The 16,614-nt window shown below is 39.0% G+C and overlaps 1 long non-coding RNA gene across 1 annotated transcript; it reads right to left on the bottom strand.

Moving 5' to 3' along the window:
- Positions 1–1,212: 1,212 nt before the first annotated feature.
- Positions 1,213–10,874, bottom strand: LOC149127900 (uncharacterized). The gene is made up of 3 exons (XR_016230079.1): positions 10,284–10,874; positions 9,323–9,405; positions 1,213–1,270 (listed from the first exon to the last, which is right to left on the bottom strand). It is a non-coding gene; the product is annotated as an uncharacterized LOC149127900 (long non-coding RNA).
- Positions 10,875–16,614: the final 5,740 nt, after the last annotated feature.

Here is a 16,614-nt window from a genome sequence, read left to right as displayed (position 1 = left end):
GTCATTTTCACCTCTCCTTGGACAAGAAACACACTTCCTGATATCAAATAAGAGCATACATGCAAGAATGTTTATTGCCAGAGGCCACAGTGATAGTCCTTGGAAATGCCCTTGTTATCTATCCTATTACAGCCTATGGGAGGTTATCTACTAAAGAATGAATTAGGCTAGATACCTAGATTCAGATGACAAATAGTGTACATTTGCCAGTCACATCTGCCAGTTCTGGTGCACTACATAAATCTGTGTAAAAACAAACATTTTTGTAGGCTTCTGTGTGGTATATACAATTTAGACAAAAAACTTATGGAAGGATACATATGAACTGAATAAAACTGGTTTCCACACAGATTCAAAGTAGGAAAGACAGAATTTAAAAGATTAACAATATGCCTTATAACAAAATGGGGAAAAACGTGATTTGTATTAACAGGGACAATAAAATGGTTAATAGTCATTTTTGGTAAAAACAAACAAACAAACAAACAAAAAAACACAAATTGGGGAGCATCAAGCCAGAAGAAGCTCCGGAGCTAAGAACTAATGTGATCAGCTTGGAAGTCAAACCAAGAAATTACTTGATTGGTTACAGGTACAAAATTTCCTATTCTGGTTTACCTTGTTGGAAATTCCCTGAGCACCCAATTATAGGCCACGGGGCTGCTTTTGCTGGCTTGGGGCTCTGTTTTCTTTTCCTCTAACACAAGTGTTTACCAGGAATGATCCAAGGTGAGTTTTGCTTATGTCCGCAGCTTAAGCAAGATTGGGACCATCTTCAAGGCCTGGCCGATTTTGTTGGCTCAGGAGTTTCTCAGGTCCAGTCTCCACAATGATTTTTGTGTGTCCATGTGCGATATCCAGTAACATGATGAAAATCAGATAGGTGTGTAATATGATACGTGCAGATGGAAAACATTAAAAATGGCTACATAAAAAGTATGCTCCAATTGTCACTTTCATGGTATATTTTAAGGATTTACATAGAGCTATTTTCATTAGATATGCATGATATTCCCATTCTTAGATAAAAATTTGGCTACATTATGAGATTTTAATATCTCATGTTGAGAGCCAATCTAAATCACAAAGAAGGTATAACATATTAGGTAAATAAAATATTAGCGCTTTTGTTTAGGTTCAATTTGAGGCAGTGATTATAAAACTTTAAGACAACACTAAACGCAATAATCTGAAAAGAAAGGATGACCACTTACTGTCTTTTCAGAAGAATAGTGAATGTTTCCTCCTTAATTTTGAGTAAGTAAGTGACCTGCTCCAAAGTATACAGAGAGAAAGCAATTGTTAGAGTTCCACACTATTTGGAAACACATGCACTCTTTTCATATAACATTGACTGTATCCTGCCTGTCTCAAAATTTGGGATGTATAACAGAATTAGTCATAATTAAAGTTAACTAAAACCAAAATGTCTAAATCAACTTTCAAATCTTAGAGTATTCCTCATTAGCATTTATTAGGTGCCATAATGAGATCTGAATTGGAAATGTTCAGAGATGCCGAGCAACCACTGAAGAAGCAGTTTCTGAGACCCTGTTTCTTCCTTTGCAGTTCTCAGCACAAGTAATTGAAAACCAAGTCAGACAACAGAGCTTCCTTGTCTAGACTGAGGAACTAGTCCCTACCAGATGCTGTCCCCGTCTTCCTGTCCTCTCTGCTTTTTGAGAATTACTTCAGCTAGAGGGTTGGCTGACACAGACACGGAAATTAAGCCCATACTTTTAGAAGCCCTCCCATCAAATGAAAACTTGCTGTCACTGACAAACAGATTTAATACAATGATCTCTTCATGATAAGCTGATCCACAAATCAACAATGAATTTCCTTTTATCTCTAGATCTCTAGAAGAGATGCCATTTTGATGGCATTTTTCAACATTATTTAAGTGGAAACTGACATAAAATATGTGTATATATTCCAGTTATACATAAGAATAAGATATGTTGTTTTATATTGGCATTGTGAAATGACTGCCATAATCTAATTAATGTAATTATCACTTTACATAGTTGCCATTTTATTGCATGTGATGATAACAGATCTACTCTCTTACCAAATTTCAAGGAAGCAATAACTATAGCCAATATGATGTGCTGAACTTACCTGTTTTACAACTGAATATTTGTACACTTTTATCAACATCTCTCCTTTTTACTCACCTCCCTCTGCCCTTAGTAGCCCTGTCAATATGAGCTTGATTTCTTTTTTATATATCATATAAGTGAGATGTAGTATGTATCTTTGTCTAGATTATTTCGTGTAGTATAATAACCTCAGATACATTGGTCATAAATGACAGATAGAGAATTTCCTCTTAACAGCTCAATTAATAATAGCTAAGATATAGAATCAACCCAGATGTCCATCAACTGATGACTGGATAAGGAAATTATGGTGTTTATGACCACAGCTCAGCAGGAATATAGGCAAAGACTATAAACAATAATCAAATGAAAATATGTCCATTTTAGTCAAATACAGTACATGTTAAAATAATCACACCATTAGAACTATGGTAGTATATTTCTATATGTGCTGCTGAAGCGAGCACTATGGTAGTATATTTCTATCTATCTAAATGTATCTATATACATATAAGATGCATATATACTACTACAAGTAAGAGAAAACATGTTTTTTTTTTGTCTTGGGTCTGGCTTATTCTACTTAGCATAGTGATCTCTAGTTGCATCTATTTTGCTGCAAATGTCATGATTTCATTCATTTTGGTGACTAATATTCCATCATATATATATATATATATATATATATCTACACATACCCCATTGTCCTTACCTAGCCGTCAGCTGATGGACATCTAGGTTGGTTCCATATCTTCACTGTTATGAACTGAGCTGCTATAAAGATGGGAATCGCAGATAACTCAGATCTGCTTTCATTTCCTTCGGATATATTTTCAGGCCTGTACCAGATAGTATAAACTCTCGCTTCTCAGCCTTTTGGCTGAGATCAAGTATAGATATATAAAATCTCCATGGGTCTTCCATAATGGTTGTAACAGTTGAAATTCCCATCAACAGTGCATTAGAGTGCATTTTTCTCCACATCCTTACCAGTATTTGATTTTTTTAAAAATAAAACTACATCCTGTTTTCCATAAGGGCTGTACTGATTTATAATCCCTGCATTGGTGTATCAGAGTTCTCTTTCTCCGCATTCTCACAAGTACTTTTTTATCTTTTTCTGAGAACAGCTGTTCTAACTAGGGTAAGATGATGTCCCATTGTGGTTTGGATTGTGTTTGCCTGAATGAGGTTAATGTTTTATCATATAGTGCATAGTTATTTGCAAAGAGTATTTTGAGAAATTTCTTAAATGCGAATAAACCCAAGGCTCTTTTTTTCTTTTTCTTTTTCTTTTTCTTTTTTTTTTTAAGATTTATTTACTTGAAAGTCACAGCTAGAGAGAAAGAGGCAGAGAGACAGAGAGGTCTTCCATCCACTAAGTCAATTTCCAGACAGCCACACATGTTGGGGCTGGGCCAGGCCAAAGCCAGGAGCCAGAGTTTCTTCCAGGTCTCCCATGTGAGTAGTAGGGGCCCAAGCACTTAGGCCATGTCCCTCTGCTTTTCTCAGGCCATTAATAGGGAGCTGGATTGGGAGTGGAGCAGCTGGAACATGAACCAGTACCCACGTGGGATGCCAACATCACAGGCTGCAGCTCTAGCAGCTAGGCCACAGTGCCTGCCCCATATTCTCAGTGCCTCTCCCTTGTCAGATGACTAGTTTTTACGCAAATATTTTCATCTGTTTTATAGATTTTGACTCTGTCAAATATTTCCTCTGCTGTTCAGATGGTTTTTATGTGAATGGAACTAAATTTGTAAATTTTGGCTTTTGTTTCATGCACTTTTGGGGACATATCGTTAAAAATTACCATCTAGAGCACTGTCCTGAGCTGTTCCCCCTGTTTTCTTTTACTAGCGTCATATTTTTTTTTAATGTATTTGTTACTTGTAGATCTTTCAGGACAGTTATACATTCTTAAAAATTAAAGTAGTCAAGGCTGGCCCTGTGGCATAGTGGGTAAGGCCACCACCTGCAGTGCCAGCATCTCATATGGGTGCCAGTTCGAGTCCCGGCTGCTCCACTTCCGAACCAGCTCTCTGCTATGGCCTGGGAAAGCAGTGGAAGATCGCTCAAGTGCTTGAGCCCCTGCACCCGCATGGGAGACCTGGAAGAAGCTCCTGGCTCCTGCCTTTGGATCAGCACAGCTTGGGTTGTGGTCTTCTGGGGAGTGAACCAGCAGATGAAGACCTCTCTCTCTCTCTCTCTCTCTACCTCTGCCTCTTTGTAACTTTCTGCCTTTCAAATAAATAAGTAAATCTTTTTAAAAAATAAACTAGTAATCATAACAAGATATCATTATTTGTCTTTGCAATATCCTTGCTCTTTAGTCTATTTTGTGGAAAACTAATTCATCAGTGCTAGCCTCTTCATGATTGCAATTTTTATTTTTAGTTTTTAAAGATTTATTTATTTATTTGGAAGGCAGTTGCATAGAGGCAGAGGCAGAAAGAGAGAGAGAGAGAGGTCTTCCATCCACTGGTTCACTGCCCAAATAGCCACAATGGCTGGAGTTGGGCCGATTCAAAGCCAGGAGCCAGGAGCTTCTTTCGGATCTCCAAGGCGGTTGCAGGGGCCCAAGTACTTGGGCCATTTTCTACCGCTTCCCCAGGACATGGCAGAAAGCTGGACTGGAAGTGGAGCAGCCCATATGGGATGCTGGCACTGCATGCTGCGGCTTTACCCGCTGTGCCATAACACAGGCCCCACAATTGCGATTTCTAATGATAGCCATTTTGCAATTCTTTCATTTTATTCCATTCATAACTTAAAAGCACATACACTCTCGATAATTTTCAGTTTTTCCATCTGAATGGCATTGACTTGATTTGCAAAATTACACTGATTTTATTAATGCAGTCTTATAGCAGAGAATACAACTTTCCCCTTGCTTTTTATATATTGTATATGTTCTCTCCACCTCCCTTTTTATCTTTTCCTGTACTTCTGCGTTGGGATTGGGTATACCAATATTGTGTTTTTTACTTCCATTTTTCTGATGGCTAGTGATACTATTATTTTCATTTATTTGTTGTCATTGCACTCCTTCTTTTGAGAACCACCTATTCAGATCCTTTGAGTGTTTCTTAACTGTATGGGCTCTTTTGTTCTGGTTTTCTGAGTTGCTGATATATTCTGGATAGCAGTCCTCCCTCAGATAAGTACCTTGCAAATATTTTCTCCCATTGTGTCAGGTGTCTCTACTCCATTGTTGGCTTTGCTGTGCAGAAGCTTCTAAGTTTGTTTGATCCCATTTGTCCTGTTTTGCTTTAGTTGCTTCAGATTTTGAGGTCTTATCAAAAAAATCGTTGCCTACATCGATGTCTTCAAGCGTGTCCCAATGTGTTATACTTGCATTCATAGTTCTCAGATCTTACATTTAGTTCTTTGATCCATCTAGAGCCGATTTTTGCATTTACCAAGAGGTAGGGATCTAAATAAATTCTTCTGCCTGTGTTTTTCCAGTTTCACCAGCATGATTTATTGAAAAAAACAATTCTTTCCCCTGATGCCTTTGACAATAATCAATCGGTTATATGTACATGGATTAATGGTTGTATGTACATAGATTAATTTCTGGGCTCTTTTTTCTGTTCCATTTATCTATGTGTCAGGTTTCATGTCACTAACATATTGTTTTCATTACTGTCCTTGTGTAAAATGCTGTAATTTTAGGTATTTGATGCATCCAGCATGATTTCTTTTATTATTTTCTTCTATTGTTTTGCTAAACACTGATTTGGCTATTCTGGGTCTTTTCCGATTCCACTTGAATTTTAGGATTTTTAATTATGTAAAGAATGACATTGGTATTTCATAGACAACGCAATGAATCTTTAGATTGATTTATACAGTGTGTACATATTAATGATATTAATTCTTACAATCCATGAGCAAGAAATATATTTCATTTTACTGTGTGATGATTTCTTTTATCCATGTTTTACAGTTTCATTATGTAGATCTTTCAATTCATTGGTTGTATTTATTAGAGATATTTATATTTTAGGTGCTATAAATGTGATTTTTTCCCTGAGTTTCCCCTTGACTAAGATAATTGTTCATGTATAAAAATGCTACTGATTTTGTATCTTGAAACTTCACTGAATTGGCTCACCAGTTCTGACAGCTTTTTGGCGGAGTTCTCAGTTTTTTCCATGTACAAACTCACATCATCTGTAATTACAGATATTTTGATTTCTCACTCTCTTATTAGGGCATTGAGTGTTAAGACTTTATTTTATTGTATGTCATTTTTGTTAAATGTTTTCATGAGTAAGCAATTTCTTTATAAGTTATGGGCTTATATTTTCATTATCCTTTTATACTTTGGTGTATTTCTCATTTCTAATATTACATATTTTCCCTCTCCTTTTTGTAGTATCTCAACCAAAATTTCTCTTTTGTATTCTTTCCAGAAATTAAATTAGATGTTCTGAATCCCAACTATTTTAACTTAATTTTCTCTTTTACTTATTTCCATCTAAATTTTAATAGGATCCTTAAAAGTTTTAAGGATGGAATTATTTTCTAACATCTTCATTTATTGAAAATTGTTCAGATTTTTTTCAAATAATAAAAGCATTTTTAGTTACAGGTTATGCCTCTAAGAATCTTTTAAATATGACTCAAACATCAGTAGGTTCTTCATTCTTCTCTGTTATTCTGCAATACCTATGGTCACTTTTGGTTTCTTCTTCAACCCATGAACAAATGCCCCTTAATATTCCTTAGTGAATTTTCCAATCTTTTTGTTCTATCTTAACTTCACTTTTATCAGACAGTTTTGTACTACATGTTCTTTCTTGGCTGTGGTTAGTTTTGTTGCACGATCTTCACATTCTTAGGAAGAGCGTGCATTGTTTAGTGTGGACATAAAGCTGGATACCAGCTGGATTGGAAAAACTCTACCTGTGTTTCTGGGGATGCCTTCAAGTCTGAATTTGTTTAACTCTTGGTTAAGACAAAGACAGTAGATTTATATTACGCTGTTTTAGGTTCAAATCTTCACTAGTCCCTCTGGTGTGCTAATGAATTTGACCAGGCTGTCTTGACTACTAGTCATTGAAATCTTTTTAGGTCAGTTCCTCTAAAACACACATTCTTCCCACTGATATGGCTGATTGAAGCTGGAGATTCTGCATGTTCCTGCACAAGGATCAGGCTCACTGGCTGTATTCGCTGTGACTCTTGCCAACATTTCTGATGCTTGCCTGCATTTTCCTTCTTGCTATGCCATATCATCTGCCCTTAAATAAAAGCCTCATAGATGGCAGCAAGTAGAATGTAACAAGTCCTAACCCATCTCAGAACTGGGAAAACCAATATTTATACTTTAAATCATCTCTAGATTGCCTAAACATTGTAAATGCTATATAATCGCATGTACCTGTATGTAACTATATGTACAGAAATATAATTTTCAATGGGTTTATTTATTTGAAAGGTAGAGCTGAAGGAAGAGGGAGAAACAGAGAGATCTTCCACCCATTGGTCCACTCCCCAAATGGTGTAACAGCCAGGTCGGGGCCAGACCTAAGCCAGGAGCCAGGAACTCGACTGGGGCCTTCCACATGGGCAGCAGGGTCCCAACCACTTGGGATGTTATCCTCTGCCTTCCAGGTGCATTAGAGAGATCTGGATCAGAAGTAGGGTAGCTTGGACTTGAACTTGATATGGGATGTCATTGTCACAAGCGGTGGTTTACCCAGCCAGCTACAAAGCTAACCCCTGGTCTGTTGAATATTTTTGATCCACAATTGCTTGAAACAGTGGATGGGCATCAAACAATATGCAGGTCAAGCTGCATATTGTGTCTGTCTCTGCTTAACATTTTACCCTCGATGGGTACTTATGTTTTCGGTGTAGCAGCTGCTATAATAAACACAACCTCAGATTTTTTTTCCTTTGGTGCCAGAAAGTGAGGCTATCATACAGATCACTCGAAAATTTTTATTGACAACTGAATATTACTCTTAAACTTTCTTCTATTGTTAAATCAACTCTTCTTTCTTGGAAACCTAATGTCTTAATCAGAACTGCTCTTATGAAAAGAGAATTCAAAATCAGTAAGGAATTACTAGAAAAAAGTAGTAATCACTAAAGAATAACTAGAAAAATATTTCAAATAATTACCTTGTCTTTATTGAAAAAATACGTTTCTGTGGACACATTAGCACAGATGTTTAGAAGATAGGTATCATCATTCTTTGTTAATGGAAAAGATTTTGTAATCCTTACCTATGTTAAAAGTTTGTGAAACTCTCCATAAAATATATGATGGTGTATCCATTAAATGAAAAAGCCAAGAATACTATCATATGGTAATTAAATATACATGTGTGCATAGCTAGATATTCCCTTGGTTTAAACTTGCTACAATTAGAATTCACAGTGGGGGCCAGTGCTGTGGCATAGAGAGTAAGGCCACTACCTGCAGTGCTGGCATCCCATATGGTCTCTGATTCAATTCCTCTCTGCTCCACTTCTGATCCAGCTCTCTGCTATGGCCTGGGAAAGCAGTAGAAGATGGCCCGAGTCCTTGGGCCCCCACACCCATGTGAGAGACCTGGAAGAAGCTCCTGCCTCTGGATTCATATCAGCTCCATTGAGCCATCTGGGGAGTAAACCAGCAGATGGAAGACCTCTCTCTCTCTCTCTCTCTCTGTCTCCCTGTCTCTTTCTCTCTCTCTCTCTGCCTCTCAGTAACTGCCTTTCACATAGATAATTAAATCTTCAAAAAAAAAAATCCAAAAGTCCACAGGGGATATTTACTTCATTCACAAGGTCTGTGCTAGATTCTTTGACAATGTACATACTTTAAGACTTTAATCTAATTGAAAATATCATTACTTTATATCACCTAGGATTTAGGTATACATAAGAACTTATGAAGATACTCTTTTTATACTGTCATGTTAAAATTATAATGCAAGGTCAGTATGAGCTCATTTACATAAGAATGCATATGCAAATAGACACATTTAGTAAAATGGAGTCCAGTGAAATACACATTGTAGTCTGTGCTACAGGGACCTGGGGCATGTTTTTTGTCTGTCTCAATCAAACATTTGCACTCCTTTTGACTAAACAACTCCACTGCATCATAACTTAGAATACAAACTAAATTTCATAAGGGATATGTACCAGTGGATTATTGCCATGTAGTCCAGTAAAAGTAAAATACCCCAAAATTTTGAAAATGATGTCGGAATTACATTTGTTTCTGAAGAATAGTCATCGCTGCTGGTTTCCCCAACCCTCTGCGGCACTGTGAGGTACAGAAGTGGCATTTCAGAACCTGCAGCAAAGGAAACCAGTTAGCATCCGCCAGAGGCAGCAGCGTCCACTTCCCTAGTCCTCTGATGTCTCCTCACTCTAGCACCCAAGCCTACACACACACACACACACACACACACATACACATACATACACTCACATACACACATGCACACATACACAAACATAACACACATATACATATACGCATACACACAAACATACACACATGCATACACACACGCACATACACACATGCACATACACACGCACACATACATACACATACACACATACATATGCATACAGATACATACACACACACATATATACACCCGCATACACACATGCACACATACACAAACATAACACACACACATATATACATATACGCATACACATATACACACATATACACACATACACACATGCACATACATATGCACACAGATACATACACACATACACACATATACACTCACATACACACATACACATACACACAGATAAACACATACATACACACACATACACATACACACATGCACACATACACAAACATAACGCGTACACACACACTGTCTCATTCCAGAAGGGAGACTGACCACTGTCCGGAGACTCTGGGGCTGTTGACCTCAGCCCTGAATGGGGCAGTGTGGGCTGTCAGTCTCCAGCCCCATCCACCCTCCCTGCTTGTGCAGGGCCAGGTGTACCCAGCTGTACCCTGAGCCTCCAGGCGCCAGGCCCAGCCGGACCCGGACCCTGGCCCTGAGGCGCTGAGGCCCTGAACCTGGGCCCTGAGCCGCTCCGAGCTGAGCCCGTGGAGCAGGGAGGGGGCCGCCTGCCTGGCCAGGCGGTGAGGAAGGGCAGGGGAAACTGCCAGCAGCCTTCCCCACTTACTCGGGGCCGCGGATGCCAGCGGGCCAAGACCTGAGAAGATGAACAGGAGACAGAGCATTGCGTGGGCCGGCCGCCGGGGGCCCTTGTCTGGCCGTTAGGAGTGGAATGGCAGCTGCTCAGGATTACTGGTCTCCGGGCTCGCGGGAGGCGCAGGGCTGGGAAGGAGCAGGGAGCGCATCCACTCGGCGGCGGCCGGGCCCAGGCGCCCCAGCTCTGTGGACGCCTGCGGACGGCGCTCTGGGGGCGCGCACCCCAGCCCCCGGCAGGTGCAGGAGCCCCTGGGAGCCAGCGCCGCAGCGCGTGGGCTGCATTTTGCAAAACTGCGGTAATGCTTTAAATTCACGCAGCTGTCACATAATGGACATTGAGGCGCTTTTTCTCCTCTGGGCCGCTTGTTCACGTGGTTCTCAGCTTCTGGGACAATGGATGGTTTACACTAGAGAAGAACAAACAACCAAGCGTGCAGTGAGGCAGCTCCAGTGACCTGCTTTCACCACTTCCGCTCCTACCGCTCTGCTTTTCAGTCTCAGGTTAGAGCACACGCGACCACCAAGGAAGCAAAAAGCTATTATTCTACTACAGAGAAGGTTGTTTCCCAGGTAACTGAATACAGATAGAAAGCTAAAGGAAATGCATGCATGTGCTATATTGTGGTAGTATTGATTTGTCCTTTGAGATCAGGCAAATAAAAATTATAGCTAGGAAATGACTGTAAGTACATTCAAAATCAATTTATTTAGTTGTGTTTACTTGTGTTTGTTAGTGAAATTTCTATTAGCAAAACTCATTGAGCAGCCAGATATGATTTTTTTCCCTTTGGGTATGGAGTTTCACAACAAAAGACAACAGAGTTAAACTGAGAAAATTCCCATTTCAGTACATAAAATAATGTTTGGTTTCTTAGTCCATTTATTATCCATTTGTTATTGTTTAAAATATTGTTAATAATATTTTATTATCACAAAATGAACATTGGATTTACCAGCTTCACATTTGCCTATTTCAGCGGAGCTAAATACATTCATATTTGTATATTACCAACCCTGCCATCCATCGTGAGAATTCTTTTCATCTTGCAAAACTGAATCTCTATATCCAATCAACAATCACTCTCCATTCCTCTTCTCTCCCCGGAGCCCTGGCAACCAGCATTCCTGCTGTGTCTATGAATGTGTTTGGTGTGGATACCTCAGTGGTTGACTGTTTGTGACTGGATCATTCAGCATGTGTCAGCGGCTCCTGCAGTTGCAGTGTTTGTCAGAATTCCTTCTTTCAAGGCTGAACACTTTGACTGCACACATTGGCTGCCTTTGGATGCTCATTCATCGTCCACACCTGGGCTGCTTGCATGTTTTAGTGATTGTGAATAGTGCTGCTCTGAAAGTGGATGTTCAGCCATCCCTTCGAGATTCTGAGAGACATATAGATAGATGCATGTATTCACTTTACAGTAAGAATGTTTTCACTAAAAAATTGACTCCCAGAATGGGATAAAATATTTGCAAATCTCATTTGCCAGAAGGGGCTAAATCTAGACTGTATAAAGAATTGCCAAACTTAAAAAAAAAGATAATCTGATTAAAAATGGGCAGATGACTTTAACAGGCATTCCTCCAAAGAAGACATGCATATGAACAGTTTACACATGAAAACAAAACAAAACAAAACAACCAAAATGTAAATACCAAAGATGCTCCTTCATTAGGGAAATAGAATCAAAACCACAGAAAACAACAGAAGAAATACCTCACATCCATTAGAATGCCTACAATTTAAAAAAAAAAAAGATTGTAAAGAAAATTTAAAAATCAGAAAACTTGTACACTGTGCAATGCTGATGGAAATGTAAAATGGTGTAACTACTGTGGCTGTTTCTCCAAGGATTCAAAATAGAATTGCCCCTAATTTGACTTTTGTAGTTTTGAGTTACCCCTAATTTGAACATTGAAATTTTTTTGCCAGATAATTTAACATCTGTCCACATAATTCTCATGCTCTTATACTTGACAGGTAGTTGGATACTAGACAATACAATATATTCACTTGTCCCAGTCTGTAAAATAAAATCATTTAATTGAGATGAGAATGATGTTTTAAGTATTTATTTTTTATACTTATTTTCAAACTTTTGGTGCATATTTTTCAAGAAAATACTTGAGTGAACAATAAATAACAGAATGAAATCTAAATTCAAATAGTGTAGTTTCTTATTTCAACTAAATTTTTACAGAATTCTTTATTATTTTTTTTGGTTTGATCTATGTTGTGTACTATACTTATTTGAATGTTTCTTTATACCTAAAGGTCTGCATTCTTTCCATGTATTGCTAAATCATAGGAAAATTGATGGAAATTAATTTTAGGATCTATTGTGTCACTTTGAAAGTATAATGACCTGAATACATTTTGGAAATTAATACATATTACTGAAACATAAATAAGTACTAAAAGGTTTTTTTTTAATTACTTATTTATTTGAAAGGCAGTTACACAGAGGAAGAGGCAGAGAGAGAAAAAGAGGGAGGGAAGAGGAGGGGAAGAGAAAGAGAAAGATGAGAGAAAGAGAGAGAGAGAGGGAGAAAGAGAGAGAGAAATCTTCCATCTGCTGGTTCACTTCCCAAATGGCTGGGACAGGCCAAAGCCAGAAGCCAGGACCTTCTTCCAAGTCTCCCATGTGGGTGCAAAGGCCCAAGGACTTGGGCCATCTTCTGCTGCCTTCCCAGGCACATTAGCAGGGAGCTTGATCAGTAGTGGAGCAGCCAGGATCAGAACCTTCACCCATATGGGATGACAGCACTGCAGGGAGTGGCTTAACCTGCTACATTACAGTACCGGCCTCTAAAAGGTTTTATAATTTTACTAAAATTCCTGCTGCTTAGTCAAGTAACCAAAGGGGAAATAGAGTTGATTGTTTACATTCTTTATCTTTGCCTGATTGAAATGGCTACCTTTTTTAGTTAATTTATGAAGTAAAATCATTTATGCTTTTACCATTTCTGATAACCAAGCAATAGACATACATGAGCAAAAATACAAAAGATACCATTATCATGCCTGTGTTGTTAACAGGCTAATGAAAAACCAGGAAGGTAGAAAATAAGTCATGTCACTGCCTGAAATTAAAAATTAATTATTAGAATGAGATACAAATTTCCTTCATGAAGACAGCAAAGATAATTTGGTGTTCTCCACATGAATCCCTAGTAGTTACTGAAAATGTTACAATCCATGTTTGAGCACAATCCTTTGAATTAACAGCACTCCCAGGAGTTGTCTGCAAGTGCAGTGTCTTAATATTCTTTATGATAATTCTATCAGTCATCAAGCTATGAGTTCCCTGTCACAACTGAAAATCCAAATAAGTAGCCTGTTGTTGACATACGTGGGCATTTCAACGGAGCACTTAAACCAATCCTATACCAAATGAACTAGTGTCTGGATGGTATTGGCTAGGCAATGGTCATAATCAAGATGAGCTATCAATAAATCATCTGCATATTGGAGGAGGGTCCCCTAATAGAATCATAAGCATCTTAAGTCTCTTGCAATAACTTCGCTAAATAGGGTAGGTGAATTTTATATTTCTGTAGTAACACAATCCTCTGATTGCATTTGGGTGATGCTATTAATCTTAGATTCTTGCCATTCTAAGGTGAATAACAATTGTTATTCTAAGGGATTGCAGAATAGCAGCATCTTTCAAGTCCAACACTGAGCCCCATCTGCTAAAGGGGTTGCATACAGTATATGGACATCTTGTGCAATGCCATCAATTGCTTACAGATCTCGTACAAATCAATTTTCACTGGTTCAGGGTTTCTTTCCTGAGATAATTTGTATATTGTGGGGGGACTGATATGGGCATATTAAAATGTACTTGAGGAAATCATTTTATATAAAGTGGTGCTACTTCCTTTAAAGACTACTTTATTTTCTGAGGATGACGAGACTTTGTTTATCAATCAGACATGCACAGGTATTGCATTTGAGGACATTCCAGAGATCCCATTCACTCACAGAATTTAATTCAGGTTCTCACAGGTCTCTGGGGGAAGCACTCATTCTATGTTTTCCTTTTGAGTGGAAAGTGACTGGAAATGGAGGAGAGTTCAGCCCATACTCGTAGGTGTAGCTGCTGTAACCCTGAGGAGAAATCTATCTAAACATTTAGTTTGCAGACCAAGTTTCAACCCAGCAACAGAATGGGACAATCAATCATTTACAGAAAACAGCGCTTTGGTTTTTCTTCCCTCAAATGACATTCCAGCGGCAGCAGAAATGACCCCTGTTGAGACTGTCTGTTGTAGTCCACGAGGCCACACAATTGCCACTGCCTTTACTCAGTTTTGAATTAAGTACTGAGTAAGTAGCTCTGATATCTATCAAAAACTCAAATAATTGATTCCTTGCTGTCAGTTGCACGCAGGTGGGGACCTTGTTGGGGAGACATCTAGAAGCTGATATCATCAAGGGAGCCCCTGGGCTGCATCACTTACTGTCTGAGTTTTGAACTTGGGAGACCATCTGTCTTTGGTTTCGTTCATCTCCTACAATTTTGGGCACTCCTCTTTCCAGTGTCTCTTCTCTGCAATGAACACCCCAATTTCCCTGGAGGGCTTCTCCCCTCTTCTTATTTCTCCCCCTTGAGAGGATGCACCTGCCAATGGCACAGTGTCCTATTGCCTCCTCCCCTTCCATCAAATACTGCAAAGCAGCATGTGCCAACTGAGGATTCAGTTCTCCCATGGAATATTGCAGCAAGGGGAGTGACCCTGTCCTTGCCTGCTCTGCTCCCTGGCCACACGGGTGCCCTGTTGAGTCTCAGAGGCAGGTACCATCTCTGCAGGTGCTCATTAATTACGGGAAGGCATTACCATGACGGACAGAGCATTGCAGGCGTGCCTGGAACGACTGACTGCACGTGGCTCTTCTTCAGGTAAGGGAGGGTCCAGTGGGCTTCAGGACTGGTGGAGGAACTAAGGAATTTACTGTGCTGAATTCCTCATTTCCTTCTCCTCTGGACTCCCACTACCTTCATAAACCTGATCCTCAGCTTTCTTTCATGGGTAATTTAGAGCCCTTGTTGACAGAATCCTTGTTATTTTTTTACATAAAAGCCTGAAAACTAAGCATTTTATCCCATTTTGCTGATCTCCAAAAAAAAGTGTCAACTGGTGAATTAATTGGTTCATTCAGAAGCCACTTGCATTCAGAATTTAACATGTACCTGGGTCAAAGAGTAGTATGATATTTATAATAATAACCACATAATTTATATGTAATAAAATAGTTATAAATATATAGTTATAGTTTGACGAGGACACCAAAATACACTATCAATGGCTTTTTGGAGGAGTGGAATTCTCCATCCGATACAGAGAAATAATAAGGAGAAAGCTACCAGAAAGAAACAAGTGGAGTGCTCTTCCAAACCATATTCTCTCGAAGAAGAAGCCCAAATAAATTTTCCTAAAGGGGAAACTGGGAGTTTTAACCCTTAGGATTCAGACTTCCAGGACCCATTACTGAATTCTAACAACAAACAATGTTTCCTTTAAAGCGGAAATTATTTAGTTCCAGTGTGCACACGGAGGTGACTTACCCAGATTTTAAAGCCTGCCACATCCAAAATAATTTCTTTTTCCTCAAACAAAAAGAAAAACAGAGGCCAGGAATTTCACAAAGAAATGCAAAATGGAGTTTCCCTAAGGTAATAGGTGTAGACCACTGATGTGGTCATCCCTAATCTTTCCCTGGGAGCTAGACCAACACCAAAAAGGGGCTCAGTTCCCTGAGTAGTTATCTCTACCCCCCAGTATGCAAACAGACAAGTGCTGGTGCACTTCCACATCCAATTGCTCCATATTTTGGAATTTGGGGGAATAGACTTGCACCCAGGGACCTCCTAACAGCTTCACCAATTTGTTACTGAACCCAAAATCACGTATTCATATCAAGAGAAATCAGTATTTCAGAACATGAGGATTCATGGAAAAGAAAGGGAAGAAGTTCATTTGGGATGCTGAAACCAAAGAGATATGGGGAAAACACACTTATCCTCTCCACCAAAGGGAAGTGGGGCAAGGTTTATATAGGGAAGACAAAGTTAGCCATGTGAGTCAGTCATGAAAAAGTTATGTAGGAGGTGCTCCACTGCCATCTGGGCCTTATCTTATGACCAGGCTGTTCCAGTTCTTGGCAATCATTGCATCAATGCCCAGGAATCAAGCAAAAATGTCAATCAAAAAATGGTTAGGTAAGACTCAGGTCACTAAGATATTTTAAATCTCAAAATGGTATCTCGTCAGCCTCCATACATTAAGAGATTCTT

The sequence above is a fragment of the Oryctolagus cuniculus genome, chromosome 2 (genome assembly GCF_051225735.1).
Source record: "Oryctolagus cuniculus isolate XC-2025 breed Fujian yellow rabbit chromosome 2, ASM5122573v1, whole genome shotgun sequence".
Classification (NCBI taxonomy): Eukaryota; Metazoa; Chordata; class Mammalia; order Lagomorpha; family Leporidae; genus Oryctolagus; species Oryctolagus cuniculus.
The sequence above is the reverse complement of the archived record's forward strand: the minus strand, read 5'-3'. Positions and strand labels throughout refer to the sequence as shown.